This window comes from Myotis yumanensis, unplaced genomic scaffold (genome assembly GCF_028538775.1).
Source record: "Myotis yumanensis isolate MYYU_CA2020_CCGP unplaced genomic scaffold, mMyoYum1.0.hap1 SCAF_1, whole genome shotgun sequence".
Taxonomy (NCBI): Eukaryota; Metazoa; Chordata; class Mammalia; order Chiroptera; family Vespertilionidae; genus Myotis; species Myotis yumanensis.
In genome coordinates this window covers 156,998,180-157,019,711 of record NW_027223752.1, presented here as the reverse complement: position 1 = coordinate 157,019,711, position 21,532 = coordinate 156,998,180, and the positions used below count along the sequence as shown (strand labels likewise).

General features: G+C 38.9%; 1 protein-coding gene and 1 pseudogene across 5 annotated transcripts in view; one reads left to right on the top strand and one right to left on the bottom strand.

Moving 5' to 3' along the window:
* ELOVL6 (ELOVL fatty acid elongase 6) overlaps window positions 1-21,532 on the top strand; it is a 145,854-nt gene that overhangs the window by 99,649 nt on the left and 24,673 nt on the right. The window lies entirely within an intron of this gene.
* LOC139006169 (geranylgeranyl pyrophosphate synthase-like) lies at window positions 18,400-20,315 on the bottom strand (annotated as a pseudogene).

The window sequence follows — 21,532 nt, the reverse complement described above, 5'->3', positions numbered from 1 at the left end:
AGAACTCCTAGATTGGGTACATATGTGTGTGCTTTTGATTCAAACAGCCTTTCTCAGTATGTGTCTGGCAGGGTTTTCTTCTCATTGGCAGCAGAAGGAGTTCCAGGAGCCTTCTTCTAGGTCTCTGACCCAGAACACGTCAAAGCAAGGTTTCCTGTCAGTGCACATTAGAATAAGATAATGACTTTGTGCTGCTTATTTTTGATGCTAATACACACTTGCATCAAATTTGCTTACTCATATTTCCTGTGATTCACTCTGGCTCTAATTGTTTTATCCCATATTTGAACAAAGCCAGATGTTCTAGACTTCGTAGTTTGATTTCTTATCTCATTATTAACTGACAGCTTTCCCTGTTGTGAAGAATTTTTGTGAGTTTATTTGAGCCAAACTGTTGACAATTGCCAGAAGCAGAATCTCAGCGCATTGAGACAATGCTCCCAAGAATGGCTGCGTGTCACTTAGTTTTATACATTTCCAACAAAGGAGAGGTAAGTGGGTTACATGAAATCCAGTGGTGATAGATTAGGGAGGAGGGAGAAAGCAAAGCGGGGAAACCTCTGGGATTGGATTAAAAAGTGAATGATAGACACGTGCTTCTTTTACATAGGTGGGTACAGGACAGTTAACAGTGGACAATTACCGGTAACAATAACAGTGAAGGAATTTATGGTTTCTGCTCTGGTGCCATTTGTTGTGCCCTGAGGGGTCTGGGAAAAAAGGGGAGTTACAAGTTACCCTGACTTTCCACAGGTGTGTTATCTTAGATACAAAAAGACAATAGGCTCAGGAAAGATCAAAGTTGATTTGTCAGGGAAGATACTGGCCTAGGACATGACTACACACTATAAACTGCTCTTTAATTAAAGGTTTTATTTCAGACCACCCTTTGTGGTTACTTTAGGTCTCTTAGGTTTGCAAGGCATCCATGCAGGCCTTCCCTGAGCTTGTCAGGTTAACAGGGGTGGGCAAACTTTTTGACTCGAGGGCCACAATGGGTTCTTAAACTGGACCGGAGGGCCGGAACAAAAGCATGGATGGAGTGTTTGTGTGAACTAATATAAATTCAAAGTAAACATCATTACATAAAAGGGTACGGTCTTTTTTTTTTTTTTTTCTTAGTTTTATTCATTTCAAACAGGCTATAGTTTGCCCACGGCTGGTTAGCATGTGGCTCCTTTTCATCCACAAAAGCAATTTTTATTTGCTGGCCATAATTTTATTTGTCATTAAATTTCATCATCAGCTTAAGAATAAAATATATTCAAGATTAATCGAAAATCACTTTTTTTTTTTCTTTTATGAGATATCCATGAACAAAGTGTTTAAATGTAGCACAGGAAATGTTCAGAAAAGTATGTTTAACAGTGCAGAACAGCAGGTGAATGGTCTTTAATCAAATCTCATGATTTTATAATTGCACACCTCAATATTTGATAGTGGAAGAATTATTGGCAATTGCCTTATTATTTTTAAGGAAACAACTATATAATAAATGCAAGTGGGACTGTTCAGATGAGAAAGATATGACATTTTAAAAACCCATATTGAAGGAATAAGTATATCATTGCCCTGTAAAAAGATGAAACATTGAAAATGACAAGTTTTAGAACAACTGCATCAATTTATACTCAAGCACCTCGTGTGTAGTATTTTGTTCTATGATTGCCAAGAGGGTCCCTCTTAACCCACATTATAATGATCCCAGTCACAATGATATAAAGGAAATGGATATATTAACTATAAATGTCATAGGAGAAAAGTTCTATTTGATCAGTAACAAGTTATAAATTTTGCATTTTCAAATGTACCTCCAAGATGGCAAAAGTAACCACTCTCGAGAGCATGCTGTCGACAAGTAAAAAGGCAAGCTTCCGAACAATTCTGGGAGTGTGATGCCATGAATGAAAAGTTTAATAACCCATCAGTTAACACTAGATTTTCTTTACTGACATATATGTAGTAAAAGCGTAAAATCATGTTTGAAAAGTTTAGGCTAGTGATTATCTTGGTTTCTAGGGAGGCAGAGAGTGAAGGGATCCCAGGGGGTCTAAAGGAGGGTTCTGCTCCTTTTATAAGATTTATGCCATTACAAAAAGTCAAACAAGAAAGAGATAACTGTTTCATACAACCTATGGAGAGCAATTTTTTTTAAAGTTGAAAGCAAATAATGAAAATAATCCATTTTTCAAAAGAAAAATTAACAATTATCATTTTATAAGATTCTGGTGAAATGTTGATTTCCATTAACTAGAACAAGTTATACCAAAACACAAACTTTGTGCCCTATTCACACACACATAGACATACACAAGAATGGCAGATTTATAGTTAAACTTCAGAATCTGTTTGTTTGTTTTCTCTTTTCTGACAATGACTCTGAGTTAAGTGTGTATGTAAACCCAAAAGGATAATCTGGGGAACTTTCTTTTTCATCTCTTTATTGTTCAACTCTTAAAGATAATCATTGTTAGTGTTTCTATCTTGTACACTGACATACAGTCTGGGGAACATAGACAAATGGAAGTCAGATATTGCTCATTTAAATATTTGTTAATTGTTCCATTTTATCAGACTGGTTTTTATGCCTACTCTACTTAAAAATATAAAATATGATATTATTTATATCAGTTCCATCCTCTCTGGCTTTTGGGTCATTTTATCAAAGAAATGTATAAATCATTTAATGCTTTGATTCTGGTGCCATATTTATAAATTACAGCTATTGTCTCATTTTTTTAACTGAAACTGACAGGTATATAGAAAATTATTGCTTTCTGAAGACAGGTTGTATAAAAGCTTTCTTCACAGAAACAAATAGATTTTTCTAAAAAATACATGCTGGAATGTTTGTTCATTGAGACATAAAACAACCGAGGCTAGGAACAACACAACAGCCAGATGCTATAGTTGTTTCAAAGGTGGGTCACAGAATGACAGCAAAACCCATTTTGTTTCTCTTTGCACTAAGAGAAATATGAAGCATCTACATTGAATTAAAAAAAATAAACTGTGAAGTCAAAAAGCCTAGTAAAGAATAAAGGCAAAAAAGTCACTGCCATAGGAAAAACAAGCCCTACATTTACCGAGTACATCGAGTTGGCTGACTTCCTTGACGAGGAACACCATGCTACCATTGTCATAAATGGAGATGACAGTGTCTTGTCTGAAAGACAATGGATTTGTTTAGCATTTTGTGTTGTATTTGAATCCCTTTCCACCTGAGAGCTGCCAAAATCCCCTCCACAGTTGTGCTCGGTTTGAATATCAGTTATTCTGTTCTACTACACACACGGCAAAGGGATTACCCAACAAATCACAGGCACATGTTAAGGAAAACTTTCCTTGCTTGCCCCTCCCCTACAACACTTCCGTTACAGCACACATGCCCACCCTTTATACACTCTCCAGCTCCCTGGAAATACATTCCACCCCCTGTTTTCAGATACAACTCAAGTAAAATGCCACTTCAGCTGGGGCCTTACATCTGAGGTTCCAGTGCCAACCCAGGGCTCTCTGTTCTCCCCTCCACACCTCATTAGCCATGCCAGGAGCATCAGGAATACGTAACAGCAAGGAGTTGTATGACCTAGGCCACTTCATTAGCATTGCATTTGATTTTTAGGTCTAAAACCTGATCCTCTGCCAGAATAGGCTCTAGTCTCAAATCACAATACTGACTGAATCACTTGACTCCTTTGGAAACACCAAGAGTAATAATAAAGATAAGAAATGGCAACTCTTCGTCCTTTAAAAGTAAAATAGAGCTTATAAACTGGGATTCATACACCCGAATTTTCTCTGGACAGTCTAAGTTTTATGCCCATGATCTTGGTGTAATTATCGATACCTCCCTTTTCAGTCTTAAAATGTCCCAGCTTGAATGTCCCAGGCAATTGATTGATGTTTCTCTCACATGGATTTCTCTCTCTCAAATCAATAAACATATCCTCAGGTGAGTATTTTTAAAAAGGTGGGGAAATGAATAGAGGAGGCTTGTAGACAGTTGTTAGTAAGTCTCCTTTCCATTTTTGGAAAGTCTTTCCTTCCAATGGGGGAATAGGAAAAATGTTCCCATTTTTCTCTTGAATCCATGGAATTACTGGATTTTCAAGTATTTCAAAAATTATAATAATTAGATTAAGTGCATGAGATTTCACTTGGGTTTTTTTCAAATGAAAGTGTCCATTGCAAGGAGAATTCCAAGCTGCTGTAAAAGGGGTTTCCTGAGGAGAAGCCAGGAAAACAGACCTCACGCTGCTGTGCAGGTGGCACCTCGGGCTCTGGCAGGCTACCCTCACTACCCTTCGGTGGGCACCGACCAGCAGGCCACTCTGCTGCTCCAGACTGCCTGATTGATCTATTTCCTTTCAAATTAAGAAAAAACAATCTGCTCATAGTGTAATGATCTAGTCCAAGTAGGGCAAGTATTTACATTTTGTGGCAGTTTGTTACAAATGTAATAAGTACTATATAAGAGCCCAGATCACCACCAGAGCTATTAATGAAAAGAACCCCAGGTTAATGTAAGTACAGACCAGGAATGTCCTCTCCCGCGCCCAGAACTGAAGACCATATGACAGCCTTTGCTTATTTGCAATTGGAAATGCTATATTTAGTAGTAATTTTTTAATATTTATATTTTTATTGATTTCAGAGAGGAAGGGAGAGGAAAGAGAGCTAGAAACATCTATGATGAGAGAGAATCACTGATCGGCCGCCTCCCACCTGCCCCACACCGGGGACCAGCCTACAACCCGGGCATGTGCCCTGACCAGGAATCAAACTGTGACCTCCTGGTTCATAGGTCGATGCTCAACCACTGAGCCATGTTAGCCGGGCTATATTTTGTAGTATTTTTTATTCAGTAACTCCTTTTTCTAGTTCTTAAAGCGAGAATTCTCAGGAAAACACACACACACGAAACAATCTCACTACCACAGATATGTATTGTTAATATTTTGGTGCATTCCCTTTCAATAATTTAATATAAAGCTTGAGAATTTTTCATTATAATTTTAATTCTCTGTAATCTAATATATTTGAGCTTGGACAAAGGTATGTATGACTTTGGTAATATGTTTGTATTCGCGGTGCGATAACAACTTGAAAAAGCTGACCTGTAAGATACTTTAAATAATTTAACCAAAATGAATTCCTGTTTAAATCTCTGGAATACTACAGCTTTGCTAAATCTTTTGAGAGAAATAACATGAGCATTCTTGAGGAGGTCATACAGTAGTTTAGCATATCAGTATAGTAACCCCTGAAGCATTTGTTAAGGATTATTCTGAGTAAGACTGAGTTAAGGATTGCTGTTCTTATTAGCTTCCTGTGTTACCTCACAAATCCTTAAATGACCATTTATGTTTAGCAGGGATAAAAAAAATAACTACAAGATTTTGAATCCTAAAACTTCTTCAGGCATCACTTTTTGTGAAATTGCCTAATTGCATAATCTGGAATGCATCCAATGATGCTGACATCCATTATTAAGTTTAGGTAACCAGAGTTGCAGATTGGCTGAAGAAAACATAAAAGTGCACAACATGGAAAAGTACTAGAAGCTTATTCTGGAGAGGCCGGAGAGTGAGCAGAGAATAAGTGACCATTGAGAGATGAAATGTCCTTTTCTTCATAATCCACGTTTCGTGAGTGGAAGACTGTAGAAAAGACAGGAGATCAGGGCTCCGTAAAGAAGCACTGATTACTCACCCTAGGGTAACCCTCTGCGGTTAGAGAAATGGAGTCCTCCTGCTAAGTATGATGTCTCTCCCACATGAAACAACGATCGCAGGCCTCCTCTGACCTCATTCTTAAAAGTATTGGCAGTTCTTTCATGAAAGCTGTCCATTTCTGTTCTCTCTGTTTCAACCAAGAATGCCAACTAGTAACAGCTCATCAATTTTGGATGATGCTGGGGGATTGACAGGTTGCCTAGATCCCACTTGATTTTGCACACGAAATAGGGAGCCCAGTTCTCTTCCTCGTAAACAGCCATGCTTTTCATTCGTGCTGCCAGTAGATGAATTTAATTGGTAGGTAGCTCTCCTTAGAGCTCATTACCTACTATTTGTTTTTAAAAACGTATACGTGAAAGTCGTTGAGGACTGTTTGATCCCCTCTTATCATCATGGAAATTGTCATGCTTGCTGGAAGCTGTCCTCACTGTACTCATTGTCACCCAGGACATTTCTTACAGCGTTCAGAGCCCCGGGAGTTAGAATCAACTGTATAATTAAAGTGATGGATTTGAGGCATAATACCTCCCTGCTCGCACAGTGCATTTTCCTAACCACGTAATAGAGCAGTCATTTTCTTTCATTCCTTCTATTCCATTACAAATGCTACAGTGATGGACAGAGAGGAGGCTTTTGTATGTTTTTGTTCTGAGAAATGGATGAGCATCATTGACTCAGAAGTCAATGTGCCGGGGGATTAAAGAAGCTGGAAGAGATTGTTCATTGATTCCAGGTGTGTCTGTTAACCCAGAGCTGCAGCAGAAATCTTCAGTGCAGTTCAGTAGACTTGCCTTTGATCTGAAGAAATGTATGAATCGCTAGCTATTCAGAGTTCTCTTATGCAGGAGGCAGGGATTTGGGTTCTCCAAAAGAGTTTAGCTCTAAATTGGAGTTTATACTAGTTTGGTGCAAAAAATAAATAAAAAACCAAAGAGGTGCAGAGCAAGGCCAAAGAAGCTCAGGAGAGAAGAGCCGAAAAGAAAATTTTAATTTCTGCCTTTAAAAAGAACATAGGAAAAAGAAAAAAGCAACATAGCAAAACAGTACAACTTTTTTTTTATCTTCAACAGGAAGCCGGGCACCGGCGATTTCATCTTAACTTCTCAAACTGGTCTTTGCCAGCTGTTTATTTTTGCTAAGATCAAGCCCATCTTTCAGCACACCTACAGTGAAGGAATCACACTTGAGTGTTCTCTGATCTGCTGATTGACACCTGTAGGCTGTACATGAACAACTTTCCTGTGCTCCTTAAGACTCGTCCTTAAATTCACACTGTAGGACTAGGTTCAAGTTTGAAGTCATTCAAATGAAAGGCAAACTCACCTTTGCCTAACTTATCTGTTTCCTTCCATCGTTGCCTGACCTGTGAATATTTTATTAATCTTCTTTCTGCCATTTCTTTATAACACATTCTATAATTCTTCATCTTTACACACATAAGCTGACAAATGGAAATGGCTCTGGTGTTAATTCTAAAGAACAAAAGGCTAATTTTCTTTGATGTTTCCAGGACCACCCCCTGTGGCCTTGTGAGGGAGGAACTGTATCTTTTTTCTCTCTCTCCTGCATCTTCTGCTCTAGCACAAAACAATTATGTTTTATCAATAAATGATGGATTTGGATAATGACAGGATGTGTGATATATCTGACAAGCAATATGTGGTATCCTTATGTGCAGAATGCTATTGGTGATAGGCACAAATGGCATCTTTTTATGAAGGTATGGTTGGCAGAAATATGAATAGGGGGCACCCTTCTTCTACTTCTATTCCTCCTGTACAGAGGTTCCCATGGAGATAAATGATAAATCTTGTTACTCAAAAGGAATCTACAGGGAAAATGTCGCCCTGCTCCATCACAGTCTAAATCCCCCACCTCAACACACACAATTTAAGCTATGTTATGTGGAGTTAATGATGAAAGTTTTGAGAGAATTTTGGACTTTGCACTTGTCTATTATTAGTGTTAGTGTTATAAGTGCAAAGTCCAAAATTCTCTCAAAACTTTCATCATTAACTCCACATAACATAGCTTAAATTGTGTGTGTTGAGGTGGGGGATTTAGACTGTGATGGAACAGGGCGACATTTTCCCTGTGGACTAATAATAGACACCATTCATTGGGCATTTTTTAGGTGCCTGGCATGGTACTAAACTCATATGTTGTATTATTTAACTTTCATAACTGCTTTGATGTATATACAGTCTCATTTTACAAATGAGAAAACCGAGACTGGGATAATTGTTCATTGTCAAATCTTGGCAATAAACCCTAAAGCATGTCCTGTTGTGAAAAGAAAATCACTCCAACACCGGAACCCACTGCAGAACTGTGTGCCCCCTGGATACTTACGTTACTGCCTTTCTCCTCCTCATGATCATCATCATCATCATCATCATCATCATCATCATCGTTGTCGTCATCATGATTTGGCTGGCTGTGCCCATGTTGCCTTGAGTCCTCTCTGGTAGGAGCACTACATTTGTAACAGATATAATTTGTGGTCTTGTTGCAACAAAGGCCCTTTTAAAACAATGAACATTTTTATTTTTTAGGTGTGTTTTTTTAAATATGTTTTTATTCATTTTAGAGAGAGAGGAAGGCAGAGGGATAGAGAGAAACATGGATGAGAGGGAACCATCGATCGGCTGCCTCCTGCACACTCTTTACTGGGGATTGAGCCCCAACCCAGGCATGTGCCCTGACCTGGAATGGAACAGGCGACTTCTTGGTGCATGAGACTCCGCTCAGCCAGCTGAGCCACACAGGCCAGGGCCAGAACAATGAACATTGGACAAGGAGAAAAGTTGGCCTATCTAGCACAAAGTTCTCATTGGGCAAGAACCTCATAAAATCCATAGAAAACACCAGCAGCTAATTTCATGATCCTCTGCCTGTGTTTCCAAAAAAAGGGGGGGGGGGGGGAGCATGAGATCTATTAGAAGTGAATTTTAATTATTAGGAAACTGAGAAATGTGACATTGGTCCGTTACCGAGACTGGCAGTGGAAATGGATACCAGGTTTGAAGCAATCTTGGATATAGTGATATTCAGCCGAATGCATGTGTCCACACACCACTGTCTCCACATTTCTTCATGAAGGTAGACTGAACTTCTATTGCACTATTAATTTTGCCTGTTTAAGTATTTTATCCTAAATTACATATATGGTTATCATTTGAAATGATTATCAGAGTAATATTTGTTAGAAGGAGGGGAAAAACTAAAATTCCAAATTAAAAAAAAACACACCTATTTTTAGAGGAAAACGAAATCCATCGCCGAAATGCTGGCCAAGTTAAATTGTAGAGTCCCTGCATTAAAATAACGCACTCAGGTAATATACCCAAGTAAGTCCTCCTGTTTTCACTTGCTCTTTTTGCACCCAGCTTTTTATAGAGAGTATGTTCCCTCTCATTTTAATTCTCATTAGGTATATAAGCCTCAACACCTGGAGCTGGCTTTGGTGAAAACTAACTAAAGGCAGTTCCACTGAATCATGACTTCCTGGTTCATAGATCAATGCTCAACCACTGAGCCATACTGGCCGGGCTGAAACCTTTGAGTAGGAATGACCGAAAGGCCTGGAAGCTTCTAAACTAATACCATTTGTTTCTTAAACACTTCTAGGCAAAAGCCTATGAGCTATTCTATAAATCCTAAATGATTTATAATTTAACACACTCTTCAAAATCGATAAAACCATGTATCTGTGACCCTAATTCAAAAGGGCAGGAATGTGATAAAAGAAAGAACCAAGTGACTGTGAAGAACAAAATGAGCAGTCTTTTGTTTCAACAAAGCTACCAGAAGTCACAGTGATTAGGAGTATTTTACACTGAAAACCAACCGGAAAATAGGAGTGTGTTTTTTTTTGTTTTGTTTTGTTTTAATTAACTCCTTCATAAGTTTTAAACGAATGTTTCATGATGCAGCTTAAATAACCACACAAACACGGTCCGGGTGAGGTCCCTGCCGGGATATCTGTGACAGGTGCACACTAACAGCTATTTCTGCAGAATGAAGAAGAGTGTCAGAGGCAGCTGAGCTTGCAAACCTCCCAGAAGTCTTTTATTGTTTCCTCCATTGGATCAAGTCCAAAGTGAGAATAATTACCCTTAGGACTGCCAAATTGCAGCCTGTTCAGATAACCCTGGTCTTGTAGTAGGAAAGAAATGCGAGCCAAGGCGCAAAAAGAGTGACTGAATTTTATAAAAAAGATTTCTCATATACCTCAGGGAGCGGTTTTCTTAGAAGTGGTCCGTTTCCTTTGACTAATAGCAGGCAAAGAAGAGAATAACGTGGTTAATAAAAACACACACACACACACAAAAACAAACACACACCACAAAATAAAGGAGAGAGAAAATCAGGCATTATCTGCTCTTAGGCTGCTATGGTAATAAAAGAGCTGAGCATTTTAACTGGGCTTTCTTGGGATCCTTTGGTGATTAATGGAAGTCTTTATGTGGGAGGGGAAAAGGGGGCAGCTCAATATCGAATACGAAATTTTCATTGTTCTGAAAACGTTATTTTCCAAAAAGTTTTTAAGTTACTCTTTATTTAAAGTAAACAGTTCCCTTCTGTTGAAAATAGAGAAGAAATTACAAGTTTTGCTCTAAATCTCCGATTCTAATAACCGGTTTGATGTTCTGGCATTCTCACAACAGACTTGTGAAGAAAATACTATTATGTGGAGGTCCTTGAATATTTCAAAATACTCAAAATGTTTCAGAACTTTCATATTTCAAAATCAGTTTTCTCACAGCAATAATTTTAAGCATAGCACATAAATAGATATCTAGTAGTAACTTTGGATTGTGTCTAACTTTTATTCCTTCATTTGAAAGTTCTTGGTTTCTGACATGTTTCTCTGTTCCACCAGTAACATCCCTACTTAATAAACACCAGATGGCATGGTTATAATTTACCAACAGTGATTGTTAGAGTGACAACCCAGTAGTCACCAAAATCACCCTTAGGACATCTGAGGCACCTAAACAACAGACTGCTTCAGAAAATAGTGCCCAGAAAAGTGGGTATTTCTGTCCCTCACTAATGTGGCACTCCCAGGTGACAGTATTATAGACAGCAAATTAGTTGGGTCACCAGTTTTGAAATTATGTGATTCTTGAGTATGTTTTAGATGTTTGGATTTATGTTCCTTATGAATATTATAAATGGATATTTCAAAATGTCCTGATCCAAATCCATATAAAAGGCAGCTATGCCCCTATTTTGAAGGTGAAGGAACTGATGCTTAGAGTAATTAAGACATTTACCCATGGATACACAGCTTATAGGTGACAGGATAGGTTTTATCCCATGCTCTGCTCAAAGCCAGGCATACACAAGTGGGAAGGTCAACATGAAAAGTGCCAAAGCCAGGAAGTCTTTGTCAGTGACTTACACAAGAGGGGAAGATGATCTTCTGAGCCTTGAGGGAGGAGAAACTTGGCTGAGTTTCTCCAACTGTAACCTGTGGACCATGTTCATGAAAACATCTCTATTAAAAATTCCATTTCTGGGTTTTTCTCCAATTCTATTCAATTAGAACCTCTGATGGTGAAGCTAGGAAATCTTCATTTTTACCAACCTCAATGGTTTACTGTATTTAAAATTTCTCTAATTTCAGGGGGTTTGTATGCCTTCTCCCCCCCCCCCCCCCCCCCACGAGTGCAGGGACTCCACCCCTCCCTACACTGACAATCCCTATTGAACAACTAAAGACTCTCAGATGTTCAGTAGCTGAGAAGTCCAGTTGCAGGGTGAGCCGCCCTGCAGAGGTATCAGACTGTGACCCAGGCCAACTACGGCATACTTGATCCTTATTCATGCATTTCTTATTGTGCCTCTGACCTTTCTACAGCCATTTTCTCCAGCACCTGGACTATTAAGTGGGTGCTTTCACCTGAGATAACATCAGTGTTCAGGCAACCTTTCACTCAAGGGCATTGTATCTCAATTGGCTTCTTGGTCAATAAGCTTCCTGGTGGCCTAATGCCATCTCCAGAGCTTGGACAGGAAAGCAGCATTCCATACCTCTGCTATGACGTCCTATGCTAGAAAAGCTTCTGCAATTCTGGCTTCTCCCACCTTACATCCTGCAACTCACACCCACATTTGCCAAATTTCTTGAGTCCTCTTACATATCAGTCTGCATTTTCTTACTTGGATGTCCTGATCTTTCAACTCGACATGATCTGAAACAGTTTCACACAAAAAATGTTCTTAGCCAGTCCTTCAAGTCAGTGATTCCACCACTGGGAATCTATTCCAAGAAATAACCCCAAACAAGGAAAGACTTCATGTATAATGATGTTGATGGCAACATTATTTACACTTAAAAAATTAAAAGCAATCTGGAGAGAAGCCTAAAAAGAAGGGAGTGATAAATTAGAGTGCAAGCATTCAACGAGACATTTTGCAGATATTAAATAAGGGATTCATGAAGACTATGCAGGAACATGGACAAATTGCAGCTAATGGAAGTAAGAAATGTACCTAAGTGGACTATACTACCTGGGTACTCTAAGCTCAGCTATGAGCAGAAAATGAGAAACACTGGAAGGTAATAAAATTATAATGTTTGTATCCTGTTGATAGGATCATGACAGATTTATCCTATTTTCTAAATTTTCCAAAGTATATAAGCTTTTATTAAATTGTGTTTTTTGTTTTGTTTTAATGTTATTTTATTGTTTAAAGTATTACAAATAGTAGTACATATGCCTCCTTTTCCCCCCATTGACATTCCCCTGGCCTCTCCTACCCCTCCTCCTGGCCCCACCTCCCCCCGCACATGTTTTTTCATGAAGCTCATCAAACTCCCCAGTCAGGATGGCCTATGTACCTCCTATTCCAGTGATGGCGAACCTTTTGAGCTTGGCATGTCAGCATTTTGAAAAACCCTAACTTAACTCTGGTGCTGTGTCACATATAGAAATTTTTTGATATTTGCATCCATAGTAAAACAAAGACTTATATATTTTTTAAAAATATATTTCATTGATTTTTACAGAGAGGAAGGGAGAGGGATAGAGAGTTAGAAACATCGATGAGAGAGAAACATCGATCAGCCGCCTCCTGTACACCCCCCACTGGGGATGTGCCCGCAACCAAGGCACACGCCCTTGACTGGAATCGAACCCGGGACCCTTCAGTCTGCAGGCCGACGCTCTATCCACTGAGCCAAACTGGTCAGGGCAAGACTTATATTTTTGATATTTATTTTATATATTTAAATGCCATTTAACAAAGAAAAATCAACCAAAAAATGAGTTCGTGTGTCACCTCTGACACGCGTGTCATAGGTTCGCCATCACTGTCCTATTCAAAGGTTCAATACAGGGAGTAATCTTTGACTTAACCCTCATCTACTTAGGTTGGCTCTGGAGGTCCTTTGTAGAAGGTTCTTGATAACCCACCATCAGCATCCTCTTCACCTCTCATGGACCTATGACATCTCCCCACAGCTTCTTAGCTACGCCTTATTCCACCTCCTCGTATCTAACCTACAAAAGTTGAAGTGTCTAAGAGCTCAGTTGTGTGGTTCCTTCTCTCTTCTATTTACATTCTCTCCATAAAAAATCTCATCTCATTAAGCCATGTTTAAATATCAGATAACTCCCAAATTGAAGTTTCCAGTCCTGATCTCTTCCCTAAACTCCAATTGGTCCTTTATCTAAAAGCTACTTCATGCCCTCACCGGTTTGGCTCAGTGGCTAGAGTGTCGGTCTGCGGACTGAAAGGTCCCAGGTTCGATTGTGGTCAAGGGCATGTACCTTGGTTGCGGGCACATCCCCAGTAGGAGGTGTTCAGGAGGCAGCTGGTCGATGTTTGTCTCATCGATGTTTCTAACTCTCTATCCCTCTCCCTTCCTCTCTGTAAAAAATCAATAAAATATATTTCAAAGCTACTTCATCTTCACTTGAATGTCTCATAGGCATCTCATATCTAATATATCTATATAGAACTCTGCCAGGGTGTCTAAGCAGCTGTACTACCCAATACATACCAAATTGATCTACTTTTTTCTGTTCATATCCAATATTACCATGTACCAGCCATCATCATTTCATTTGGCAATGAGAGATATAATATCCTTCTAAATATTCTCCCTGGTAAATTTCTTATACAATATAACAGTAAATTCTTATTATTATGTAATATGATAATTATACACTTATTAACTGTTAATATTGTTGTTATACTGTGTCTTATTATATTACAGCCCATTCTTCACACAGTCTAAATTTTCATTAAAAACATAAATCACATCATGTCACTCCCCTGCTTAAATTTCACAAGCGCCTATGCGGTGTAGCGAAAATAAAATCTATTTTATGATTTATTATTAATTAGTAATATTATTATCCCTATAACATAGAAACACTTCAAAGGCCCTACAAGACGTAGTTCATGCCCACTGTTGAACTGCATTTCATTTCACCCTCTGTGGGCACAAACACAGCAGGAATGAGCTGGGCATACGTGAGGTCCTACTGTGCTGTTGTCTAGGTTCTTCTCCAGGTCTTGTCTGGACTGGCTCTTTCTCATCAGCTCATGTGTCACCTCCTCTCCGAAGCCTTTTCTAACCTCAGCACATCTTCCTGTCCCAAATCTCTAGTCATTGTTATCTCACGCAGTTTTATTTGGCACTGAACACACTCTGAAAATTTTAAGCTCTTTTTTATGCGTTTTCCCCTCTCTCCACTGGAATATTGGCTCCATGTCAATAAGTTCCTTCTGTTTTCCTCTTTTTTTCATCCTTTGCATCTAAAAATCACTTGGCACCTAGTGAGCATGGAATTTTGTTATCAACTTTTTATTTGCAGTATGTCATGTACAGAAAAATTCGCAAATCCTAAAAGTAGAGGAGAATGATTTTTTAAATGAAGTGAACTCAGTCATATGGTCCCCACCCAGATCAAGATTATAGAACATCACCAACACCTCGGCAGCTTCTCTCTGAGCCCCTTCCCATTTACTATCTCCCCCGAAGTAACCACTACTCTGACTTCTATCATCAAATTAATTTTGCCTGGATTTAAACTTCATATGAGCAGAATCATACAATATGTGGTGTTGTGTATGCTTTCTTTAATCCAGCATTATATATGTGAGGACCACCCATGTTTTTGCTTATAGCCGTAGTTCCTTTTTCTCATTACTGTATAGCACTTCATTTATACTTTTTATTTCACTGTATTCTAGGTAGACATCTGGGTTGTTTCTATTTTGGGGATATAAATAATGCTGAGGTGAACATTTTTATGCCTGTCTTTTAGTGCACATTATGTTGGCATTTCTTTGAGGTATATACCTAGCAGATAATTTTCTCAGTCTGGCAAATAGCTTTCCAAAGGGTTTGTACCCATTTACACTCCTACCAACAACAAGTGAAAGTTCTAGTTGCTCCCCATCCTTCACCAACACTTGCTATTGTCAGTTTTCCCAATTACAGTCATTTTGGTGGGTGGCTTACTTTCTCCTTTTGAAATAAACCAGCTGTCTGGATGGATAAAATCTCAGAGAATAATAAAAAAAAAAAGAATAAGCCCAGATATAAGCAATCTGATAAAAATCAGAATTTTCAAAAAGGGATAGCTATGCTCTCTGATTTCGCTCATGTTGGATACTGGATTATTATCACAATGTTCAAATGTTTATTAGCTCTGATATTTATATGTAACAATACCTGGAGGGGGTCCTTAATTTGAGATTTCTATGGAGCTGCTTAAAGGGTTTGTGGATAGTGGTTGAGATCATTATATAATGAAAATTTGATACAGTTTAGCATACATATATAGTTATCAATAGTCACAATAAGTTACAGAGATGCGTTCTGATTTCATCCTCATCTCATGCTTCATTGCATTCTAGTCTCAGACATTTGTACTCATGTCCTCTCTTCCGCACTCATCACTAATTCTTCATCTTTAGTTATAAATGAATTTAGTTTATAATGTCAAGTGCTGAGTCATTATCAGGCAACTTCTTCATCTCTTTCTGGTGTTGCTGCTGGCTGTGACTGTGCGATACTGGTGCTGAGTTTTCTGCTTGGCTTGTTCTATATTTCCATCTTTGTGCCGCAATAGTTCCATGCAACACCACTATGGCTGTGGTAATTTTGATTAAGTTGGCTTGCATTCTACTATCTCTTTATTGTTGGAAACTTTGCTTTATTTCAGGAAGTCATTTTAGCACTTTTATCAAAGGCACATGCCGCCTATGTTTGGACTTTCTGATTTCTCTTTGATTCCAATATTTTAAAACTCATCTATATATATAAAAGCCTAAGCAACAGTCTGACCATTTGACCGGTAGCTATGATGCACAATGACCACCAGGGGGCAGACGCTCAACACACAGGCATGGAAACATGGAACAGACTGATGAATCTCAGGGGAAGGGGGAGAGAGAAGGACAGGAAGAGATTAACCAAAGACCTTATATGCATACTAGAGACTTGTTGCATGTATTCATGCACCAGTGGGGTCCCTCAGCCTGGCCTGCCAGGATTGGGCCGAAACCGGCAGGCCGAAAAATGCCACCAGTGCACGAATCAATGTACTGGGCCACTAGTTAACTAGGAAATCCACCTTTTTGATGTTAGCATAAGTGATTGCCCAAGGTAATAAGAGTTTGGACTGGGAGATACCTAAGACACTTCTAGTACTCTTGTTTTAAGTAAAATTGCTCCCTGAGTAATAAAGATGGAACAATGTGAGATTTGGCCTTGTGCCTATTTCTCTGGTTTTACTCCAGCCCACTGGAGGCAGAACCCTAACCATAATCTTCTTGATGACATACGGGACTTAGTGGCTCATGCAATTCCAGCTCCAGAAGACAAAAGAATAGGGTACAACTTGACCTAGGGATCCAGTGAAGTCCAGGGTCAAGGGATGTAAAACAACCTCTCACTCCATCACTTTCTTCAGGTCTTTGCTTAGATGTTACCATATTATTGATATGCTGTATCTAAAATAACAACCTCCATTCCCACTCCCTATCATCTGGTATAGTACACATTTCCTAACATACTACCTCTTTTCCTGCTTTAAAATGTAAACTGCAAGAAATGTGAGACCTATCTGTTGAGTTTATTTTTCCTGGTGCAGACCCAGTACCTAATGCCGCATCCACATTCTCTCTAAACTTCTCCAGGTCCTAAAGTTTTAGGCCTCTCCTTCAGCCAAAATAATGCCTGGCACATACATAATGCTCAGGAAATAATTGATTGAATGAATGAGTGATTAAAAACTCCTGGCCCTCTCCTGTCCAGAACTCTTTAAAGATCTGGATTATCTACAATTCTATCCATTGAAAATTCACCTAACACTCTAGGAAGAGTAAGGGAGTTTCAGTCATTCCCTCCTCCAATCACATTTGTCCTCTAACATCTAATTGTGAAATATGGGCTTTTTTTCTTTTAAGAGATGGAGAAGCAGAAGAATCTGTATTTAGAAACCCAGAGTTTTGAAGGGATGTGAGTAAGGGAAGGGAAAGGAACAAGATCAAGGGAGAAGGCCAAAAAGTGAGCTCAGAAAGGCCAAACACAAACCAACTAACCTCCACTTGTGTTCTAGGCTGTATTTTTTCATTTCTCCTCTCAATCATTAGATGGAAATTGGATTTTCCTCCAGAAGGGAGAAAAGCCTTAAAACTCAAAGGCCTCATCCTCATTGTTGGGATGGCTGGGAAGTGAGGGGCAGTGGTGGAGGGAACACTTAACATACACTCATATTTGATGATAAAGTAAGAAGACCTTCTCCCCTGAGGAAATGTAGAAGTCTGGAGGGTTCGGTTTTGCATTTGGAAAGTTCAATAGCTCGGTCTTCAGACTGTTTTAACATTTTGTTTTTATTGCCCAATCCTAGTCATAATCATAACTATCATAGTACACAAATACCCACTGAGTTCCTATTATTCATAAAGTGCTCAAGGGCCCAAGGTCATTCACAGGTTTAGCCCACTTCCAGCCTTATGTCCCAAAGAAAATTTGATACAGCTATCATATATATAAACTTTAATTAATATATATATATATATAAACACACACACACACACACACACACACACACACACACTAAGCTTTTTCTACTTTAAGGGTTATAAATACATATATTCCTCTGTGGAAAAAATAATACTATGCTCCTAGGATAGGACTGATAGAATACTAGGCCAGTGCAAGTGCAAAGTATACCAACTCTCAGCTCCCATGAGCTTGGTAGCATATGTGTTGTGGTCACATTAGAGATGGAGATATTTCTGTGAACTTGAAGAGATGGAGAAGCAGTGACTAAATGGGCTTTAATGCTTTCTGCATTTTTGTGGTTGATGTTGTTGGTTTCTTTTTTCCTTTTTTGGAAGTTGAATTTTTTATTGACAGAATTAATCAGACATTCATGGCAGAGTTGGCCACAGTACACTGTGACATTCAAATTAGACCCATTTAAATGTGACTTCTTTTGATTCCTTCAATTTTGTACAATGATTACAGAGTGGTTCTAAATGAAAATCACTTCACCCACATCACCCCTATCCACTCAGTTATTAGAGACAAAGAGCTTGCTCCAAATTTTTTAAAAGATAGGCTAAAATACAATCAACTGAAATAAGCTATCAGGCAGGCCTAATCAAGAAGGGCTTAATATTACTCATTCTCATCTTTGAACATTTTACTTGTCTTTTATTAGAGCTACTAACTAAGGGTTCCCACCAAAAACATCAATTTATTTATAGGCTTTGGATTCAAGCTCTTTAAGAGTATTTCATGTGTATTCAAAAGAACCTACATTCTCATGATAATGTACACAGTATTTTTTAAAGTTATTTATTGTTTAAAGTATTACACATAGTATTACATATGTTTCCTTTTTCCCCCATTGACCTCTCCCTGGCCACCCCCACTCTCCAGCACATGCCCTCACTCCCCTAATGTCTGTGTCCATTGGTTATGCTTATATACATGCATACAGTCCTTTGGTCGATCTCTTACCCCCATTCCACCCCACCCTCCCCCTGCCTTCCCTCTGAAGTGTGATGGTCCTGTTCTATGCTTCTCTGCCTTTGGATCTGTTTTTGTTCATCAGTTTCTGTTGTTCATTATATTGCACAAATGAATGAGATCATGTGATATTTATCTTTCTCCAACTGCCTTATTTCACTTAGCATAATGCTATCCATGTCCATCTATGTTGTTGCAAATGGTAAGAGTTCTTTCTTTTTTACAGCAGCATAATATTCCATTGTGTAGATGTACCACAGTTTTTTTTTAATCCATTCATCTGCTGATGGGCACTTATGCTGTTTCCAAATCTTAGCTATTGTAAATTGTGCTGCTATGAACATAGGTGTGCATATGTCCTTTCTGACTGATGTTTCTGATTTCTTGGGATATATTCCTAGAAGTAGGATTACTGGGTCAAATGGGAGTTCTATTTTTAATTTTTTGAGGAAACTCCATACTGTTTTCCACAGTGACTGCACCAGTCTGCATTCCCACCAGCAGTGCACGAGGGTTCCTTTTTCTCCACCTCCTCGACAGCACTTGTCGTTTGTGGATTTGTTGAGGATAGCCCTCCTGACAAGTGTGAGATGGTACCTCATTGTCATTTTGATTTGCATCTCACAGTGACTGAGCATGTTTTCATAGGTCTCTTGGCCTTCTGTATGTTCACTTTCAAAAAATGACTATTTAGGTCCTTTGCCCACTTTTTAATCGGATTGCTTATCTTCCTTTTGTTAAGTTGTATGAGTTCCCTATAAATTTTGGAGATTAAACCCTTATTGGCTATAACATTGGCAAATATGGGTTTTCTTGCAGTTTTGTTGTGGGTTTTCTTGTTGTTTTGTTGATGGATTCTTTTGCTGTGCAGAAGCTTTTTATTTGCTGTAGTCCCGTTTGTTTATTTTCTCCTTAGTTTCCATTGCCCTAGGAGCTGTGTCAGTAAAGATATTGCCACAACATATGCTGTCCTGCCATCTGCCATCTTCTTTTTTTCCCCAAAGTATTTTTTTATATCTATGTTTTCAATTCTAGCACAAGATATTCTGCACCTGGGTGCTTACAGGCTTCAGCCAAATAGCATGAATAGCAGGGAATGAGAACTTTCCCTCTGTTATATTTTCACAAAAGCTTTTGTCTTCTCTATATTCTTTTGAGTGTAGATTAGCATAATCATCTCTAATTTGGAAAAAAAAGCCCAAGTTTATCAAGTAGTGCCTTAAATCTTCTCTGTAATCAGAGAACAACTGCATGAGACCTACTGCTAATCCAAACAGTCCAACTGTATTTTGCTGCACCATAGCTTTATATTCTTCAGGGGGCCAAGTGTAGCTAACCCCCCATTAAATATCTAGCCTTGTCCCTGGTGGAGTTCCAAAAGCGGGCAGGTAAAAAGCTTTATGGCATTTGGGTGATCAAGAGATAAGACTTTCTCTAGGCCAAGAAAATATATGTAAGTAGCAGAATTGATGACAGATGGAATCCCATAGATGCGATGTGCCACGTGGGAGTTTTGAGTTGTCTTCAATATCATCAATGAGTAAACTGGCATCATGCTACATTTCCCTCACTTCAATGATAATCTGAAGCTTGTCTTTTAGAACTTTTAGCCAATGATTAAATGCCTCTGAAAGTTTGGTTCTCATTTGTTTACTTGGTAATTATAGCAAGTACTTGTGGGGTTCTAGCAGAATTCTTTGGACTATTTTTGAGTCTTCTCCATTGTTGTTGAATTTCAAAGCTGATGGTTCAACAATGAGATCACAGTTCTGCACCACCGGTCCTGGACTTCCTACATTATAGCTCCTCCTGATGCCTACATGAATCCTTCCCCTTCCTGCATCCAGAACTCCCCACCCTCCTCAGCCTCAAGAAATGCGCTGTCCAGGTCACACTCAACATTGTTGTTTTCAATTGTTAATCTGTTAGTAGCTAGATACCATTTCCTACTAAGAGACAAATGTACATACAGATGTCTTTTCTTGAAAGTTACCAGAATATTGAAATCTAACAGATTAACCTTTAAAATATTTTGTGAGAAAAAAAGAAAAGCACAAAAATAAGCAGAATAGCACTCTTAACTACATCTACTGGGAGGATGAGGATCATTCTCAGCAATCAGACTGTCCACATCACAGAAAACGTGGACATCACACTGAAGGGCCGCAGTTATTGGAAGGGCCCCAGAGGCACCCTACAGAGGGACTTCAATTACATCAATGTAGCACTCAGTCTCCTTGGAAAGAAAAAGAGGCTCCAGGCTGATAATGAATGGGAAATAGAAAGAAACTAGCTACTGTTCACACGATCTGCAGACATGCACAGGGCAGGATTAAGGCTGTTCCACTGGACTTCTGTTACAAGATGAGATCTGTACATGCTCACTTTTCCTCAATGTCGTTATTCAGGAGAATGGTTCTCTCGTTGAAATTAGAAATTTCTTGGGCAAAAAATAGATCCGCAGGGTTCAGATGAGGTTAGGCTTTGCTTCTGCTGTTGTTTGGTAGTGTCTCAAGCCCAGGAAGATGAGTTGATTCTTAAGGGAAACTTGTATCAAATTCAGCTGCTTTGATTCAGCAAAAGCCACAACAGTGAAAAACAAGGATGTCAGGAAAATTTTGGATGTTATCTATGTTTGTGAAAAAGGAACAGTTCAGCAGGCTGGTGAATATGATCCAACTTACCCAGCTATAGAAAGAGCAAGAGGCTGGATGATTCCTCAGCTCTGTTTGTGATATTTTAAAGATGCAATAAAAGCCATGTATTGACTTCAGGGTGG